The sequence below is a fragment of the Bos taurus genome, chromosome X (assembly GCF_002263795.3).
Source record: "Bos taurus isolate L1 Dominette 01449 registration number 42190680 breed Hereford chromosome X, ARS-UCD2.0, whole genome shotgun sequence".
Classification (NCBI taxonomy): Eukaryota; Metazoa; Chordata; class Mammalia; order Artiodactyla; family Bovidae; genus Bos; species Bos taurus.
The window spans coordinates 56,445,404-56,464,832 of NC_037357.1; the positions used below are offsets into that span (position 1 = coordinate 56,445,404).

The 19,429-nt window shown below is 43.1% G+C and overlaps 1 protein-coding gene across 4 annotated transcripts in view; it reads left to right on the forward strand.

The window, feature by feature from the left end:
* The first annotated feature begins 6,384 nt into the window (after positions 1 to 6,384).
* The window catches only part of MID2 (midline 2), a 108,446-nt gene continuing 95,401 nt past the window's right edge, over positions 6,385 to 19,429 (forward strand). Inside the window, exon 1 of one of the 4 annotated variants that reach the window (XM_059883661.1) lies at positions 6,385 to 6,462. The gene's annotated coding sequence lies outside the window, so the exon portion shown is untranslated. The other 3 variants (XM_059883663.1, XM_059883664.1, XM_059883662.1) reach the window with 3 other exon arrangements.

Genomic DNA, 19,429 nt, shown 5'->3' on the forward strand with positions numbered 1-19,429 from the left:
TAGGATGGACTGGTTGGATCTCCTTGCAGTCCAAGGGAGTCTCGAGTCTTCTCCAACACCACAGTTCAAAAGCATCAATTCTTTGGCGCTCAGCTTCTTTATAGTCCAATTCTCACATCCATACATGACTACTGGAAAAACCATAGCTTTGACTATATGGACCTTTGTTGGCAAAGTAAAGTCTCTGCTTTTTAATATGCTGCCTAGGTTGGTCATAGTTTTTCTTCCAAGGAGCAAGTGTCTTTTAATTTCATGGCTGCAGTCACCATCTGCAGTGATTTAGGAGTCCAAGAAAATAAAGTCTCTCACTGTTTCCCCACCTATTTGCCATGAAGTGATGGGACTGGATGCCGTGATCTAGTTTTCTGAATGTTGAGTTTTAAGCCACCTTTTTTACTCTCCTCTTTCACTCTCATCAAGAGGCTCTTTAGTTCTTCTTTGCTTTCTGCCATAAGAGTGGTGTCATCTGCATATCTGAGGTTATTGATATTTCCCCGAACAATCTTGATTCCAGCTTGTGCTTCATCCAGCCTGGCATTTTGCATGATGTACTCTGCATATAAGTTAAATAAGCAGGGTGACAATATACAGCCTTGATGTACTCCTTTCCTGATTTGGAACCAGTCTGTTGTTCCATGTCCAGTTCTAACTGTTGCTTCTTGACCTGCATACAGATTTCTCAGGAGGCAGGTCAGTTGGTCTGGTATTCCCATCTCCTTAAGAATTTTCCACAGTTTGTTGTGATTCACTCAGTCAAAGCTTTGGCGTAGTCAATAAAGCAGAAGTTGATGTTTTCTGGAACTCTTTTACTTTTTCAATGATCCAGCAGATGTTGGCAATTTGATCTCTGGTTCCTCTGCCGTTTCTAAAACCAGCTTGAACATCGGAGTTCACGGTTCACATACTGTTGAAGCCTGGCTTGGAGGATTTTGAGCATTATTTTTCTAGCATGTGAGATGAGTGCAATTGTGCGGTAGTTTGAGCATTCTTTGGCATTGCCTTACTTTGACATTGGGATGAAAATTGAATTTTTCCAGTCCTGTGGCCACTGCTGAGTTTTCCAAATTTGCTGGCATATTGAGTGCAGCACTTTCACAGCATCATCTTTTAGTATTTGAAATAGCTTAACTGGATTTCCATCACCTCCACTAGCTTTGTTCATAGTGATGCTTCTTAAGCCCCACTTAACTTTGCATTCCAGGATGTCTGGCTCTAGGTGAATGATCACACCATCGTGGTTATCTGGGTCATGAAGATGTTTTTTGTATAACTCTTCTGTGTATTCTAGGAGAAGGAAATGGCAACCCACTCCAGTATTCTTGCCTAGAGAATCCTGTGGACAAAGGAGTCTGGTGGGGTGCCGTCTGCGGGGCTGCACAGAGTTGGACACAACTGACTGAAGTGACTTAGCATGCATGCATCTGTGTATTCTTAACACCTCTTCTTAATATCTTCTGCTTCTGTTAGGTCCATACCATTTCTGTCCTTTATTGAGCCCATCTTTGCATGAAATGTTCCCTTGTATCTCTAATTTTCTTGAAGAGATCTCTAGTCTTTCCTATTCTATTGTTTTCCTCTATTTCTTTCATTGATCACTGAGGAAGGCTTTCTTATCTTTCCTTGCTATTCTTTGGAACTCTGCATTCAAATGGGTATATCTTTCCTTTTCTCCTTTGCCTTTCAGTTCTCTTCTTTCCTCAGCTATTTGTAAGGCCTTCTCAGACAACCATTTTACCTTTTGCATTTCTTTTTCTGGGGGGATAGTCTTGATCACTGCTTCGTGTACAATGTCACAAACCTCCGTCCCTAGTTCTTCAGGTACTCTATCAGATCTAATCCCTTGAATCTATTTGTCACTTCCACTGTATAATCGTAAGGGATTTGATTTAGGTCATACCTGAATGGTCTAGTGGTTTTCCCTACTTTCTTCAATTTCAGTCTGAATCTAGCAATAAGGAGTTCATGATCTGTGCCACAGTCAGCACCCTGTCTTGTTTTTGCTGACTGTATAGAGCTTCTCCATCTTTGGTTGCAAATAATATAATCAATCTGATTTCAGTATTGACCATCTGATGGGGTTGGGGCACTCTGTATAGAGCTCTGGTAAGCCGGAGACCAGTTTTAAAGCACTGGACGCTTGGGTAAGACTATTAAAGTCATACACAATGAAGTAAGTCAGAGAGACAAATACCATATAATATCACCTATATTTGGAATCTAGAAAGTTAGTACAGATGAACTTATTTTGCAAAGCAGAAACAGAGACACATATGTAGAGAACAAACATATGGATACAAAGGGAAGAAGTGAGTAGGGATGTACAAACCACTATGTATAAAATAACTTCCCTGGTGGCTCAGACGGTAAAGTGTCTGCCTGCAATGCAGGAGACCCGGGTTTGATCCCTGGGCCAGGGAGATCCCCTGAAGAAGGAAATGGCAACCCACTCCAGCACTCTTGCCTAGACAATTCCATGGATGGAGGAGCCTGATGGGCTACAGTCCACGGGGTCACAAAGAGTCGGACACTGAGCGACTTCACTTTCACTTTTCATGTATAAAATAGGGCTTCCCAGGTGGTGCAAGTGGTAAAGAATCTACCTGGCAATGCAGGAGACATAAGAGACGCAGGTCAGATCCCTGGGTCTGGAAGATCTGCTAGAGGAGGGAGGGCATTGCAAACCACTCCAGCATTCTTGCCTGGAGAATCCCATGGGTAGAGGAGTTTGGAGGGTACAGTCCATAGGGTCACAAAGAGTCAGACACAACTGAAGTGATTTAGCATGCACACATGTATAAAATAGATAACGAAGAAGGACCTGCTGTTTGGGCTTCCCTGATAGGTCAGTTGGTAAAGAATCTGCCTGCAGTGCAGGAGACCCTGGTTCAATCCCTGGGTCAGAAAGATCTGCTGGAGAAGGGATAGGCTACCCACTCCAGTATTCTTGGCCTTCCCTTGTGGCTCAGCTGGTAATGAATCTGCCCACAAAGCAGGAGACCTGGGTTGGGAAGATCCCCTGGAGAAGGGAAAGGCTACCCACTCCAGTATTCTGGCCTGGAGAATCCCATGGACTGAATGAGTCAGTTCTTCGCATCAGGTGGCCAAAGTATTGGAGTTTCAGCTTCAACATCAATCCTTCCAATGAACACCCAGGACTGATCTACTTTAGAATAGACTGGTTGGATCTCCTTGCAGTCCAAGGGACTCTCAAGAGTCTTCTCCAATGAGAGTTGGACTATAAAGAAAATCAGCTATACTCCAATAAAAATTAATTTTAAAAAAGTGAAGGAAAGGTGATTTCTGAAGAATGATAAAAGCCATTAAAAGCAAGTTTCCTTTAAGCGACAGTTCAGCCAAGAGCAGCTAGCTTGGTTCTGGTGTGTCCGTGATAAAAGTGGTTGCTTCTTCACGTTTCAGAAAATTCTTCAGCTCTCAGTAGGGATCATATCAAGTGAGGTTAAAGAATTCTCAGGGATCAATTGACTTCTGACTCAACTTTGGGTTTTTTGAAGACATACCTTAAATTTTGTTTTACTACAAAAGAAATTCTCATTGTAGAATATTCAAACAGTGATAAAATATATAGACTCAAACCTGAACAATCCCCTCAACATCCACCACAATTCTCGGCTCTTGCTATTTTATACTGTGCTTCCTTGTTACATTCTATGCCTTTACTGGCATATACATACATCTACTTTCTTACACAAATTCAAATTCAACAATCTCTACCTGTTATATATACCTTTTCATTCTTTTAATTTAAAATTTTTTTATTGTATTAAAATATACATAATGTAAAAATTACCTTTGTTATCATTTTTGAGTGTATAATTTAGTGATATTGAGTACATTCACAGTGTTACTAATCATAAATGCTTAACTCCCAGGGAGCTAGGCAATCAGTTTCTTAGGTATCTTTACTGAAGTCTATACACATGTAAGCATAAATGAAAGTGAAAATGTTAGCCAGTCAGACGTGTCTGACTCTTTGTTACCCCCATGGACTATAGCCTGCCAGGCTCCTCTGTCCATGGGATCCTCCAGGCTAGAATGGGATGCCATTTCCTTCTCCAGGGGATCTTCCTGACCCAGGGATCAAACCCCATGTCTCTTGTATTGCAGGCAGCTTCTTTATCATCTGAGCCACCAGGAAAACTCCTATAAGCATACATGGATGGACATATATACCTTCCCTCCTTTTTTACATAGTAGTAGCAAACCATAAACAGCTTGCTCTTTTCACTTAATATCTGCAGTATGTAAATATATATAATACATATATATACACACAATTCTTACATATACACTCTTCTGCTATGCTAGGACTATTTTAATTCTGACTCAATTTTTTAAATTAATTTTTTATTGTGACAAAAAGCATATAACATACAATTCACCCTCTCAGCAATTTCTAAGTGTACAATACAACCACATGCACAGCTTCACGCAACAGATTCCCCAGAACCCCTGACCTCAGTCCTGCTTGATTGAAACTCCACATCCACAAAACAATTCTCCTCCCCTTCCCCCTAGCCCCTGGAGTGCATGATTCTACTTTCTGTTTCTATGAGTCTGACTACTTTAGGTACCTCCTGTAAGTGGCATCATACAGTGTTTCTCCTTTTGTGACTGGCTTATTTCACTTAGAATATTATCTTCAAGGTTCATCCATGTCATAGTCTATGGCAGGATTTCTCTCTTTTTTAAGGCTGATTTCCCTCTTTTTTTGTATATGCCATATTCAGTATACATACCCTGAGTGTATATGCCACATTTTCTTTATCCATTCATCTCTCCATGGATATTTACGTTGCTTTCACTTCTTGCTATGGTGAATAATGCTGCAATAAACGTGGGGGTGCAAATATCTCTTTGAGAGTCTGCTTTCAATTCTTTCAGATATATTTCCAGAAGTGGAATTGCTGAATCACATGGTAGTTCTATTTTTAATTTTTTGAGGAACCTCCTCACTGTTTTCCATAGCAGTTGCACCACTTTACATTCCTACCAACTGCGAACAGTGTTCCAATTTCTCCACATCCTTACCAACAATTACTATTTTCTGTTTTATTTTAAATACTTGTCAGCCTAATGAGTGTGAGATAATATCTTATTGTGGTTTTGGTTTGCATTTCCCTGATGATTAGCGATGCTGAGCGTCTTTTCATATGCTTATTGGCCATTTGTTTATCTTCTTTGGAGAAATGTCTATTTGAGTCCTTTGCCCATTTTTTAATCGTGATATTTACTTTGTTATTGGATTGTAGGAGTTCTTTACCTATTAATCTCTTACCAGATACGTGGTTTGCAAATATTTTCTATTTTTGCCTTTTCACTGCTGCACATAAGTTTTTAAGTTCAATGTAGTCCCTCTTGTCTAGTTTAGCTTTATTTTTGCTTGTGTTTTTGCTGTGACTCATTAACTTTTACTTCTCTTAGGGCCAGACTTTCATCAGGATAGCTTGGTTGTGATTTTTGCCTTCCTTTCCACCTCAGTGCTCTCTTGCACATTGTTTAACAGGGGTGTTGGCTAATTACTATTGGTTCCCTGATGGGATACACCCAGAATTACCTTAATTTTTCTGGACTCGTTCCCACCGAAGGTAATGGAAGACCTATGAGAGAGGGGGTTCTTTCCTCCCATTTTAAAACTCCTTTCCCCTTCATCTTGCCTTTTTAAAAAATCCCCGTCATTTCCCTATGTGAGATACAGAATTTCCTCTGGGGCCTCCTCCTCCTTCCCTCTCCCACCGTCCTCGGGGAGTGGGGCGGTGGTCTCTGAGCCAATGACAGGTCAGCCCACGGGCGGACTCCAGACCAATGAACGCTTCTGGGTTCCAGCCGGACCAATTAGCTTATTAGGGACATTGAATACCTGTATATAGCTAACATCTGTCCCATTGTCCTCTTATTAAAGACCCTCTGGTTTGGCCCATCAAGGATTTGAATGTGTAAATGAGGCCCTACACTCTCCCCCCCGCCTTTTTTTGGTTTTGTTTTTTAATCTTGGTGGCTTTAATCCATCTCCACAACTTCTGCCCAAGGCCAATAAAACACAGCCATTCTCCCTTTGTAAAAAGAAAGAGGGGTTGGGTTTCCTTCAATTGTCTGCCCTTTTCTGTCTCCTCCACTATTTTTGTTTTACTCTGTAGTTAACTTTACATTGAGCAGCTTCGTCCGAGGACCTGTGCGCTGGACCTAGGCACTCTCTGCTCATTGCTGGTGGCAACGGCCCTTTCGTTGTTCTAACCTAGGGGTTTGTGGGGGCCAGGGGTTTGGCGGCTGGGAGAAGAGTTTGGCCAGAGTCTTCCTTCAGCATTTCACACACATTCTGCTGGCGCTCTCGCTCTCTTACACACACACACACACACACACACACACACACCCGCTCCGGCCCCTCTCCGTGTGTCTTCCTTCAAGATGACAGGGCGCTGGAGAAAAGGCTGCTGGAATCAGCTGGTAGGTACAGTAGTAACCCGAACCCCACCCACCCGCTGCCTTTGCTCGCTCAGGTTTCTCCGGTCACTCCTGCCAGGGGAGAAAACATGTAAACGCGCCTCCAGAGGAGGGGCAGGGGGAGCTGGGAGCGGCGGGGGCGGCAGAAGGTGAGCCGGGGAAGGTGGCCGAGCGCCCTGGCTGCCGGGCCCTTCCCAGCGCTCCCTCGGGGCAGCAGCCCCAGCCCGCTTCGCCCCCACCCCATCCCCCTTTTCGTCGGGATTGCCTTCTCTCCCCCCCCCCCCCCGCCCCCCACGCCCTGCGACGGCGGAAATGACAGTGTGGTGCTGCCGCGGTGTCATGGTGCTGCCCTGGACTGAGGAGCGAAAACTCTTAAGTTTGGCTCGGGAGACCCAGCCGCAGTAGCGTGGCGGCCGCCGAGCTGTCCCCAGCGGGGCGCGCGGGCGGGCGGATCCTGGCTGCTGCGCGTCGGCGGCGGCGGCGGCGGCTGCGAAGGCGGGCGGCGGCCTAGAGCGGCGGCTGCAACGGCGGCAGCAGTGGCAGCCGGGGAGCTCGCGCCGGAGCCTGAGCCAGCTTGCGCGGGAGGCAGGCGAGCACCCGGCGCCCTCGGGCGCGCCGAGGACATGGCCGGCAGCCGGGAAGGCTCTGGGTAAAACGCGCCCCCTCGCCGCGGCCCCGGGGGCCGACCGCCACCACCGGCGCAGGGCTCGGCCCCGGGCTCGGCCGCGCGTCTCAGGTGCGGCCGGGGCCCGGCGGGGGCCGAGGGCTGCTCCGGGGCTCGGCGGGGCGGGGTGACGGGGCCCTGCGAGGCTCGAGGTGGCGGCGGCGGCGGAGGGCGCCCCGGCCCGGCCCTGGCTCCCCGATGCGCCGCTGGGGCCCGGGCACCCGTCGCTGCCCTCCAGGGACGGAGTTTGCACTCCGGGGTCCAGGGCGGGGGCGGGTCCTAGGCCTCCCGCGCAGTCCCGCCGGGTCGGGCGCGGGCCCCTCCCCGAGCGGCTCTCCGAGAGCCTGGGCGCTAGTCTGGGAAAGGGCACCGCCGCCTTCCCACGCTCCCGCGGCCGGCCACCTCCTTGGCCCGGGCGGCGCCCCTCGGCCGCCTGGCTGTGGCGGCTGCGGCAGCCAGAGATGCTGAGGACACCCTGCCCGCGGGGAGGCCGGGCGAAACTTAATCCCTTTGCTGCCAGGGAATGATCCTGGAGTCTCCGTCTGGGTGGTTCCTTATTTTTGGCCTAGCTGTGAAACCAGCTCAGTGGGGGAGAGGGAAAACTTATAGGTCCCCCGGACAGACTGCGATGGAACCCGGGAAAGGTGGGGTTTTTCCATTCCTGGCTCATAAGAATTAAGTAAATAACAGCGGAGTAGATTGACAGAAACATTTTTGGTGATGATAAGGTTTCGGTTACTTAGCATAACGCGTGCAGCACATTTCTTAGAGGCGTTTCTTCTCAAGAGCAGGACACTGGGATCCTGGGGTCGTTGGGTTCTTCACTTTTTCTCTTCCACATTCCCCTACCCGCCTTCACCGCTCACTCGCCTTCTTCCTACGTGGTGATCACACCCCTACTTGCCCACCGTAATCTCCCAACCAGAACCACACGTCTCCTGGAGTCCTGTGCACTCCCAGGCTCCCTGTCAAGCAGCCTCTGGCTTCTGAACCAGCTTTGCCTTTTTGAGGATTTCTGAGTGTGGGGAGGGTGGATGGTTATGGTTGTTTGTGTCTGAAGAGAAGCCCTTATAAAGGAGTGTATTAGAGGCTATGTAAATAGACAAGTACTGTGTGTGGGTTGATTCTTCTGATTCTTAAGGTGGGCCATAAGGGCTGCCTTTACCTCCATTCTGTCCCCTTCCAGCACTCCAATCAGTTCTCTGGCAATGTTCCAATGGAAGGGGAACCCTGAATAGGGAGAGTCCCTCCCCTACTTCTCATTTTACCCCAGCTGGTTACCCCTAATGCTCACATCCCCCTTTTCACTCCACTCATCACTGCCTTGAGAGGGAAAGAGTCTTTGCTGTTTTAATATTTTCCTGCCCAATCAATTAATGCAGATATACAATGTGAATTAGATTTCCCCTAATGGTTCCACACAGCTTGATTTATGTGGTTGAAATACAAGTCTAGGAGCCAAGGAGATCAGAGAGTTCATTTCAAATCTGTTGCATTGGCTTTGTGGCCTTAGGACATTCCTGTGACCTTTCTTTCATAGTTGATGCACTTGTATGAAAGACATCATATTGTGTACTGGCTATTGTGAGTCTTGGCTTGGTCCTTTGAAGATGAAAGGATTCTATAAACCCTTAGCATTATACTTTGCAAAGAAAGTACTTCATTTACCTTTTATTGAGGTAATAGTTTGGGTGTAAGTAGGAACCCTGGTTTACTGGGAACCCTAACTTGCCATTATTAACCCTTTTGGGAGCTAAATCTATTACCCTACTGTGGTCCTAGGTCTGTTTCTTTTTTTTCCCCTTAGTGCACATGCAACTGAATGAAAACGTACATAAAACAAGGTATACAGAGTAATGATGATTATTTTAAACTAAGGCTTGAATCACATCTAATGTACTCCAACCTAACAATCTGAATCAGACTCATTTGAAAACATAACCTCACTCATTTTTAGCCCATATGGGGGCAGGTAGTTACTTTCTACTGAAGAGTGGCTTAAATACTTTTAGGCATGGCTGTCTAAGCAGGATTAGTATCTTGCAGTGGTGAGTCAACAATGTTTCTTAAAAGCACCTACAGTGTGCAGAGTCCTCTGCTGACTGGGCCTTACATTTTGGCCTCCTGTTTGTTTAAGGCATACCTCTGTACTTGCAGTTCTTGAATTAGGACAGGGAGGGGCTGTGCAGGGCAGGGGTAAAGTCTAGAGACTTGAAGGAGCGAGTATTTCCCTCCCATTTACTTTCAGGAGTACTAGACTCCTAATCTAGCATGTTGCACCTTGCAAGGCCATCCCTGGGAAGTACTGCTGCAAATCAGAATGGCTTGGTTGCTTTATGAACATATCATCTGAACAGTGCAAATTGATTTAGGTGAAATTGGTTTAGTTAATCCCTCCTCTAAGTGCAGGGCAACTTGCTCCAACTTGTAGGTCCTAAAACAGTGCCAAAGGAGTCTCATAATTGCATCCAAAAATTGCTCTGAGTAGTGAACCTGTCCATTCCCTCATCTCTTCTCCCATAAAATCTGCTGACACCATGACAGTTGAGAAGGAAACTGCCCAAGGAATTGCCTTTGCTACTTGATGAAGAGGAGAAAATGTCCTGCCTTCACTCTCTCAGGTTCTCTCTTCCCCCAACGGGGACAGAAATCTCTAAAAGGAAGGGAAGACAGGGCAAAGGCATAGAATGTGTCTCAAATGGCTGTTCTCAGAGGTGTCTGCTCGTGTGTATCATTCAGTCTTTGTGGATCTTGGTAACTCCCTAGCTTTTAGGCCATTGGCCTCAGCTGCTGGTGGAGGCCAGGGGGTGTTCCATTTCCAGTTAGCATTAAGTTTTGTTCTTTTCTTCCGTACGAAAGTGGGAAATTGGCACTGTGTGAAGCACCTCCTTACTTAGGCAGAGTATGTTAACTTAGAGCATTGCATCATCAAAATAGGATGTGTAATACGTTGATAATGGATATACAACAGTTCACAATTGTTCACTTTTTGATGAGTGAAATTTGGGTACCAAGGTGGTGGTGTGCTAATAATGTCTATATCTCAGGTCTCTCAACAAACCTTGTGTTCATTGCTGAGCAGTGTAAAAAATAGACTGGAAAAGTGTTTCTCAACCAGTGTGTTAGATCATTCTAACAAGTGAGAAGACCAGATGGGTGGTGTTGCAACAAGAAATTCCGACTCCAATGATCCCCCTGTGCAGGCTGCTAGTCCTCTTTTTATTTCCCCTCTCTTCCAGGGATCAATATATGTTTCTCCATTTTCATGAATTAAAACTGTTAAGAGTCTTCTGTGGGCACTGGAGGCTTGTGGCTCTTTCTACAGTTTTTCTTTTTCCATCTTCCCCTCTTCCATAACCACAGACACACTCTTTTTGACAATCCCCCTGCTCCTGCGTTGCCCTTAGAAATCTGTGTAAGCTGCTCAAACTACTAGGTGGTTAATATGGGTGACAGAGGGATTTTGAGCAATGTGCCAACATCCCACCACTCCCTTCTTCATGTGGGGTTCACTTGAATTCGTAATAAGGATATCGGTTCTGCCTAAGTGGGTTAGCAAAGTATCCTTAGTAAGACTTATCCTACTTGGGATCTTTTCTCCATGCAGAGCTCCGACTGCCTGACCTTGGGCTTTCTCTCGGCCTCTTTCCTGCAGGTCAGACTCCTCTAGTTGATGAACAGTAGCCCCAGTCTCTGGATCTTCCTCTTACAGAAACCAAAAGATCTGATAACAAATTCATTATATAACCTAAAATCCTCTTGAAACAGAAAATCCCAGTAGTTGCAGTTTGAACAGTTAGGGATATAACTCGTGGGCGTGGGAGATAATGCTAATGCAGGACTGTGACGTGTCTGAATGTATACAGCCCAGAGGTAGAAAAATGGTTTATGGTCCAGAATCCTTGATCGCTTTTGTCTATAGCCCTTAGTTCAGTGTTGCTAGGATCCATGTGGCTCCCAGGGGAGTAGAAGCTTGATTTTAAATACACTTCTGTTCTCTGCCCCTTGTTTCTGACCTGAACTTGGGGTCCTCTCAGCCTAACACCTAACAGCATGCCCTACATACATATATTGCCAGTTTTATTCTGTAGAGGTTAGAGATGCAGGTGTGCCCCTGAACATTTAAAAATTTACAAATATTTCATTGGGTAGCAGTGATCGGGAAAAGCAGTCCTAGAATAGATGGAAAGCTATCCTCTTAGCAGTAGGTAAATTGTTTGTTCTCCAACCCCAAAACTGCTGGTGTAATTGGCATTAAGATAAAGGTGTTATGAATTGTACTTATGATTTTTGACAATTATCAGGTGTTACCTTGGCAAATCCGTTTCTTGGTTACTTAGATTAATCTTTTGTGCTTGTAGCAGATCTAGGACTTCTAGTTCTGCTATTGTGATATTCATTTTAATGTTTATGATGACTATATTGTATCAAATAGCCAATGGTTGGATTTAGGAGCTCATTATTGTAGTGATCATTAAATCTATGTACTATAAAATATTAAGTAGGCTTTAATAACCTATTAGACAGGAGCTGGCTCTGGTGCTGTCAGTCAGTGATCAACCTCCAGTCCTGAGCTCTCCCTGTGCATGATAAAAGCTTAAGAAAAAAGAAGAGAGATAGTTTTTCCCTTTGGGGGAACTCCAGTCTAACAGGGGATACATTTGGGAATGTTAAATACCACAGTCAGATGCATGTCCTCCAGAAAACTTGTGGGGGAGTGTAATTGTCCTCTATTATGTCAACCATTATGCATTTTGGGTCTATTTCCAAACATTCACTATTTCCTTAATAACTTGCTCTGTATCTGTCATCTGTGAATGTGTGTTGAGAATATCTGTATTTGTAAAGCAAGTTAATAATGTTATTCTCATCTGATCCTCCCAAAAGCCTGTGATATTGGATAACACAGGTATTTTTCATTCAACAGATGAGGAGGCTGTGGCCCAAAAGATTTAAATGTCTTACCTGGGATCACTCAGCAAATTCAGCTTAGAGCCAGGACTACAATCAGGCTTTGCTGAGAGGATCAAATGAGATGATAGCTTTGGAGCCATTTGAAAAGTATAAAATTGGTACTCAAATATAAAGTGACTGTTAATTATACTTACTGACCACATAGTCTCTTATTTCTGGGTTTCTGTCTTCCATTTTTTTAGGATGAGAATTCTATGCATTGGGTGCCTTTTACACTCCCAAATAATCATTTTTGTGCTGTAGAGGGGTCCTTTCCTACTAAATAGTATTCTAGAATTTGGTGTCTTCCTTTTCTTCCAAAAGGTGTTTTCATTAGCCCTTCCCGCTTTAGTTGTCCCCCGGAACACCCATTATGTCTTCTTGGAGGTACAACAGGCAAAACCAGCCACTGTCCTTGAGCACCTTGGCTTAGCCAAGGGTAAGTAATGCATTTTGTTTATTTATTTCCAGTTTCTTTCATGATGATGCCCATCGCTTGTCAGCCTTTCACGTCACACTAATAAATAAGATTTGTGTTTTGAGGAACTGGTTGTCATTAATCCCAGCTGTCTTTCCTATGTGGTAACATATAGTAAGAACTCTGTTATAATAGGATGTCAGAGCTGGAAAACATCTTAAAGAGATCGTCTGGTGATTCTAGTGCAACTTGCACGACATTTTACAGTTAAGGAAACATCAGACTAAGCCAGGGCTCATTTGCTCATCCTCTAAGGCAGAGAGACAGTTTCTAGTGTTTTAAGGAGAACCTCAGCTCATGGGATATTAATGTTAATATCCTGCAGAATATAAAGCCTACTACTCGCCTCAATTCTCATTCTACAGCCCAGGGGTCAGGCTGGGTTTTACACTCCTGGTTTTTCTGTGAAGAAAAGGAGACTGTGGCTCCTCAGGGAGGTAATGAGAGCCCAGAGCCATGCTCCACAGAACTGGAAGATGAAAACTAGATGGAATATAAACTGTTGAAATAAATGGACATTTAATTATGTTCAAATAACATTTGAAATAATAGCATTCTGCCAAGTGCTGATCACGGCTTCTCTGATCAGAGTTAACTGAATGCTGGATTTGAAGGGCAATGCTGAAGTCAATTTTTCATTTTGTAACTATAGAATGTATTATTTTTATCCTAATTGCCTGCATTGAAACTCCTCCTTTGTATTCATGCCTACTCACACAGCCTTATGATACCTTCTTATAGTTTATTCTCATCAACTTTTTTTTTCAGGAGTCTCAGCCTGAAGGGGGAGTGCAGGCTGACAGTCAGCCGTACAGAAACAATTTTATACTAGAACAAGGGCAAATCCATAAACATTCTTATTTGACTACACGGCAGTAACTAAATGATACGGAAGGGAGCAAATCAGTGGATGTGGATGTGGGCATTTGTTTCTTAACATGACAATTGACCTGCCTGCCCAAGCATTTCATCAGTGCATTTTTATGACAAACTATTGCGTTTTCTGGCAAAAAAAACTTTGTGATTACCTGTCATTCAGTGACACTCTATCAGGTTTACATCCTGTCTTTATCCTTAGTATGTTCTCTAATTCTGGAAACTTTTTGAAGTTGCAACACTGCCATTGTTTTGTTTTTGTTGTACCACTTCCTCCTGTACTTCTTAAAGGTATTTTGTGACCTAGGAGGCAAACAGTTTTTAGGTGTCTTACAATTTTTAAATGAATAAAAAAATTGGGAGCTAATCATTTCCTGATACCCATTGATCATTAGAGATATCCCAGGTATTGTAAAACCTAGACAGGCAATCACCAACCTAGAAAAGCAATTGAGAGGAGTAAGCACTTCAGTAGAATTTAGAAACACTACTGAATTACACAGTTGGCAGTGTGGAATAGTGAACTGTGGTTCACACTCTGGATTGTGGGTTTGAATCTTTTTTAAAAATTAAGATAACATTCACATACCTTAGTTTCACTACTTTGAACTGTACAATTTAGTGGTTTTTAGTATATTCACAAAGCTGTGCAATCGCCACCACTAATTCCTAAACATTTTCATCATCCCCAAAGGGAAACCCATATACATTAACAGTCACATTCCATTTCCTCCACCTCCCACCCAGACCCTTGAGAAATGCTCATTTGCTTTCTGTTCTTATGAGTTTGCCAGTTCTGGGCATTTCCTATAAAGGGAATCATATAATCTGTGACCTTCTGTAACTAACTTCTTTCACTTAAGCATAATGTTTTCAAAGATCATCCATGTTGTAGCATGTATCAGTGGTGGTGGTTTAGTTGCTAAGTTGTGTCTGACTCTTGCAACCCCATGGGCTGTCGCCCACCAGGCTCCTCTGTCCATGGGATTCTCCAGGAGTGGGTTGCCATGCCCTCCTCCAGGGGATCTTCCCAACCCAGGAATCGAACCCTGGTCTCCTGCATTGCAGGCAGGTTCTTCACTGACTGAGCTGCAAGGGAAGCCCCACATGTATCAGTACTTCATTCCTTGTCTTGCTGAATTATATTCCATTGTATGGATATACCACTTTTGTTTATCTGTTCATCATTTGAGGGACATCTGGGTTGTTCCCACCATTATTGTGATTAATACTGGTATGAACATTTGTGTACAAGTTTTTAGGTGAGCATGTCTTCAGTTCTCCTGGATCGTATGGTAATTCATTTAGCATTTTGGGGAACTGTCAAACTGTTTTTGCTGCATAATTTACATTCCCACCAGCAATGTATGAGGGTCCCAGTTTCTTCATGTCCTGGCTGAAATTTGCTACTTTTTTTTATTCTGGTCATTTTAGTGTGTTTGAAGTAATATTATAGCTGTTCTAGTGAGTATGAGGTGGTATCTCAGTGTGGTTTTGATTTGTATTTCCCTGCCTCTTGAGAAACCTGTGTACATGTCAGGAAGCAACAGTTAGAACTGGACATGGAACAACAGACTGGTTCCAAATAGGAAAAGGAGTACGTCAAGGCTGTATATTGTCACTCTTATTTAACTTATATGCAGAGTATGTCATGGAAACGCTGGGCTGGAGGAAGCACAAGCTGGAATCAAGATTGCCAGGATAAATATCAATAATCTCAGATATGCAGATGACATCACCCTCATGGCAGAAAGCGAAGAAGAACTAAAGAGCCTCTTGATAAAACTGAAAGAAGAGAGTGAAAAAGTTGGCTTAAAACTCAACATTCAGAAAACGAAGATCATGGTATCCAGTCCCATCATTTCATGGCAAATAGATGGGGAAACAGTGGAAAAAATAAAGTGGCTGACTTTATTTTTCTGGGCTTCAAAATCACTGTGGATGGTGATTGCAGCCATGAAATTAAAAGACACTTGCTGCTTGGAAGGAAAGTTATGACTAACCTAGACAGCATATTAAAAAGCAGAGACATTACTTTGCCAACAGAGGTCTGTCTAGTCAAGGCTATGGTTTTTCCAGTGGTCATGTATGGATGTGAGAGTTGGACTATAAAGAAAGCTGAGCGCAGAAGATGCTTTTGAACTGTGGTGTTGGAGAAGACTCTTGAGAGTCCCTTGGACTGCAAGGAGATCCAATCAGTCCATCCTAAAGATCAGCCCTGGGTGTTCTTTGGAAGGACTGATGCTAAAGCTGAAACTCCAATACTCTGGCGACCTCATGCGAAGAGTTGACTCATTGGAAAAGACGCTGATGCTGGGAAAGATCGAGGGCAGGAGGAAAAGGGGACGACAGAGGATGAGATGGTTGGATGGCATCACCGACACAATGGACATGGGTTTGGGTGGACTCTGGGAGTTGGTGATGGACAGGGAGGCCTGGCGTGCTGCAGTTCATGGGGTCGCAAAGAGTCGAACACGAATGAGCGAATGAACTGAACTGAATGGCTAATGATGTTGAATACCTTTTCATATACCAACTGATCATTTGCATATCTTCTTTGGAGAAATGTCTATTCAGATCCTTTGCCATTCTGTATATTTCTAGATACTAGACCTGTATTACATATTTGATCCGCAAATATTTTCCCATTCTGTGAGTTGTCACTTTTTTGGTGATGTCATTTGTACTACAGAAAGTTTTAAATTTTGATGAGGTCCAATTTATCTGTTTTGTTCTTCAGTTGCATATTTGGTGTCATTTAAGAATCCCTTGCTTAACCTACGTTCATGAAGATTTACACCTATGTTTCCTTCCAAGAGTTTCATAGTTTCTGTGCTTACATTTAGATCGTTGATCTATTTTGAGTAAATTTTTGTGTATAGTGTGAGGTAGATCTCTAACTTCTTCCTTTGGCATGTGGGCAACTGGTTTTGCTAAAGCCACTTGCTTGAAAAAATTATTGTTTCCCTGTTGAATGGTTTTGGAACCCTTATCAAAAGTCAGTTGACCATAAATATATGCGTTTATTTCTGGACTCTCAGTTTTATTCTGGGTTTGAATCTCCACCTTGCTACTTGCAAACAAGTGTGACCCTGGACAAGTTACCTTTTCTGTTGTTTTAATAATAATACCTACCTTTTAGAGGGCTGTTGTGAAAATTAAATGAGATAATGCCTATAAAGGGTATTATTTACTGCCTCAAATGTGGCAAATTCATAATGGCTTTTAAGGGGAAAGGTGCTTGGGTAGTCAGGTAGGTAGGGAAAATGGGAGATAGGTTGAAAGGATGCTGAAATACTAGGAAAGACCAGAACAAGGTCTCTCATAAATGAGAGATGAGATGAACAGATATTTGAAAAAGTTGAAAAAATACTCAATTCTCCCAAATTGTAATAAAACAGAGTAGAAACAGTTTAATAGAAAAAGTTACTTACCATAAGCAACAGACTGTAACCATTTTATATTATTCTGTATAGACCTGCAATCAGTTCAGGTAGTTATTTTAGAGCACTGATGTTTGGCTTTTTTGTCAAGGACTTTTTTTTTTTTTTTTTTTTGGCTGCACCATGCCACAGGTGGGAGCGTAGTTCCCCAACCGGGGATCAAACCTGTGCTGTACCCCTACATTAGAGTGCAGGGGTCTTAACCCCTGGACTACCAGGGAAGTCCCTTCTGTCAAAGACTCTTTTGAGAACAATTCAAATGCTATGGACAATCTGCTCCCCATGAAAGTGGATATGTGATATACACACAGCATTCTTTAAACATTTCTAGAAGGTTCAGAAATCCCTGGTCAAGAATCCTATTTTGACCTTATCCAAGGCAATCCTGATTCCATAGCATGCTTTCCTAAGCTTAATTTCATAGTGACATTCCAAATGTCACATTTAGTCAGGAACAACTTTTTGGATTGCGGGAAAATTCAGCGTTTTTCCTCTGTACTGAGGAATTTATATGGCATGTTCCTAAGATTTAGAAAAGTTGTGGTACACCAGTTGTTTTTGTAAAGGTTTCAACACAGAGACAGGCGTATCAGCAATGCTCTTGATCCCCTATCATTTTGGTGGGAGGCCTTACTCCATTCTCCCAAGGAGATTCCAACACAGACTGAGGAATGCAGACCTGCAGTTCTGGAAGAGAACACAATAGAAATTCAGAGTGAGGTGGAGATGGGCCTAGAAGGAAGAGATGTGATTCTGAAAGAGACTAGGAGTGAGAGGCAGATTCAGAGAAACTCAGAGGGACATAGACTCAAATAGCAGTGGAAACATGCTGTCTAGAAACCCTCTTGTAAATAGTCAAGATATTTGTCAAGTGAAGGAGGTGAGATGATTAAAATAAAGGTGTAGGGGAAAGAGCACAGACATTGGCATTAGACTGCCCCAGTGATCTGGGTATGTAGGTTCCTGGTTCATTTACTTAACAATGCTGAGCCCCAGTTTCCTAACCATAATATGTGTATAGCATTAGTACCTTCTGTACAGCCTTCTTGATAGAATTTAATGAAATACTGTGTGTAAAGTTCCTAACAAGCTACTTAGAATACAGGAGGTGCTTAGTAAACACTAGGTCCCTTCTTTAACTTCCTCTACTTTAAGGAATCTTTCATTTAACAATTTTTGAATAACCAGTGTGTGCGAGGCACTGTGCTATGAATAAAAATATGACATAGTTGATGCCTGCAAGGAGAGTTAGCTGGAGACACAGATACATGTATTAAATAAAACAGAGTGATAAACATGTAAATGAGAGAACTCCTGGGTTTCTAGGCTTGGATGATGATATTCAACAGATAGGGAAAATTGGAAGACGAGCAGGTGTTTTGTGTTGTGGGGCTGGGGAGAATATCAAGTTCATTTATGGACATGTTGAATTTGAGCAATGGAAATACTAAAGGCAATATTCCTGCCTTGAGTGAAAGTTGGGATCTATCATCTCTAAAGTCTCTTCCAATTCTAAAATTCTGTGATATATATACATTTTAATTGCTTTACTTTTTCATCTCTATCAGTGAATGTGGATAGATGTTATAAGCTACAAAATACTAGCCAACAACTTTTAAGTACTTGTGAATTATAAAATAAGAATAGCACACATCTCTTTTTAAACAGGTGGTTATGCAAACATCTAAACTTCCTAAACCAACTGAGAATGTTTTACAATAAGATTCTTCACTTTTACAGTCCAGTTTCCCATAGATTTCCATTAAATAGCTGGTTAGTTAAGTGCATTTAAAACATTTGATTTAGAAATAGCTTTTAGGGATACATCTATTGTACTTGGGGACAACATATAGTTGTACTCAATAGTTAAGTGTTCTGTGAGAGGGCTATGCAGATATCTCTGACAGATGACAAAATCTAAACAAATACCAATGGCAGAATCAAACCTTCAAGCCCTGATGAGACTCTCCAGTAATAGTGAGATGATGAACAAAAGTTATTCAGAATCAAAAATGCCTTTCTCTTTTCATAAATTGGATTCCCACTTTAAGCCAACAAAATTCCATAATTTTTATACTTTATTTATTTATTTTTTAAACTTCCGGGCCGCGGTCCGGACCCGACCCCGCGCCCCCGGCCCCGCCTTCCGCGCGCGTTGGTTCCGGAGGCGGTGTGTGCCAATTTTTATACTTTAATATTTTTCCTCTTTGTCTCTAGTAACTCAGTTTGCTAAAAATGGTATGGAATAGAAATTTCCATGTGTGGTAATAGGAAATAATTCAAGGTCACCTATCTGAAGAAATAATTATCCTGCACTGAGAACTACATTTTTCGAAAGCTATTCTTTTTTTTTATGCAGCCTCTTAGAATGGTATCATTTCAAGAACCAGAGAGTTAGGTTGAAATATGGCCTTGTTTTCCTTCCACTAGATGTGAAATAGGAGCAGCTTGGAAGTAAAATAGAGAACACTACTGGAGAATGGAGATTGAGAATTTGGCAGGGCCTCAGACGCATCATAGTCCAGGACAAGAGATGTCAGTGGAGAGGGTCTGTGA